The following is a 1,471-nucleotide window of genomic DNA, read 5'->3' on the forward strand; positions in this document are numbered from 1 at the left end:
TGGACATAGTAGCTGGTAGGTGGAAGTAAACCAGGTGCTAATACAAATATTTTGAATTCAATTAATAAATGATTAATAGTGCACTAGGGTAGAGTTTTACAAATTATGGCATACTCACCAGGGGGGATAGAGAAAAAAGTTTCCCTTTAAATAAAATGAGCTTTAAATAATATTAACTCACCAAGTAAGGAAGTGGGAAAGTTATTCTCCATGCAATTTTATCTCAGGTGTGAATTACTGCTTCTAATTGTGCCAAGAAGGAAATCTTAGTCTGATGCTGGAATTTCTTTAACATCTTTTAACAGAACAAGGAGGTATGGATCTTCCACAGGCAACAGCATCTATATATTCAGTTCAGTTCAGTTCAGTTCAGTCGCTCAGTCGTGTCCAACTCTTTGCGACCCCATGAACTGCAGCACACCAGGCCGCCCTGTCCATCACCAGCTCCCGGAGTCCACCCAAACCCACGTGCATTGAGTCGGTGATGGCATCCAACCATCTCATCCTCTATAATCTAGCTGTTAGTAAAGGGTAAAAGCCTTCCTTTCACTTGTCTCGCGTTTATTTTTGAATGTTGCCTTTTCCCAGGGTTCTTTATTCGTATACTTGCTTTCCTTTCTGCCAGTGCCGGGCCTTGACGGCTGCGCAGGCTTGTCTGCAGTCGCGGTGGGCGGGGCCGCTCTCTGCTCGCGTGTGCGGGCTGCGGGCTGCTCACTGCGGCCGCTTCTCTCCGGGAGCGGGGACTGTGGGGTTGAGGTCCTCAGTGGTTGCAGCTCGTGGCTCAGTAGTTTCGGCCCCTAGACTGCAGAACACGGGCCCACCAGCTTTAGCGCACCGGCTTAGTTGCTCCGCGGCATGTGTGATCTTCCTGGACCGGGGATCAAACCCGTGCCTCCTGCATTGGCAGGCACCAGGAAAGCTGAGCCACCAGGAAAGCTCTTAATGTTACGTTTTAATTGTGGGAAGTAATATTGGTTTTCCTTTTATGGTAGTCATATCTAATGAATCGATTTAAAAGAAATAGGTAAGTAAGAGTGTAGGTGGCAGGGGAGGCCTGGCACAAACCGAAAGTGAGCAACAGGAATGATTTTTTTCATCCAATACATAGCTACCATTTAAAAAAAAAAAAAACTGAAAAGAATGCCTAGGCATCAAGCTGTTTTTAGATGGAGAGTTTATACCAACATGTGTATTACATACCCTGGTATCTCCGAACCTGCCCTATGAAGCAGCCCTATGAATTTTGGAAACCCTGTCATAGAAGGAAGAAAATATAAATGTGGCCATATGGATAATGTTAAATCTCCCTATGAAAAATTTGCCATCTCTTTGCCTACAGTATCTGTTTTAACCTGTCAGAGCAGTGTACGTTATAGGTCCTTAGAGATAGCTTTTCTCAGTTTCTCAGCTCTGACTCTTTAGAGAGGCTAAGATAACCCAGATGTCTAAACAGTGCATGGGGTGAACTGGG

This window comes from Bos grunniens, chromosome 13, assembly GCF_055505025.1.
Source record: "Bos grunniens cultivar Pamir isolate PY7600 chromosome 13, Bosgru_T2T1.0, whole genome shotgun sequence".
Taxonomy (NCBI): Eukaryota; Metazoa; Chordata; class Mammalia; order Artiodactyla; family Bovidae; genus Bos; species Bos grunniens.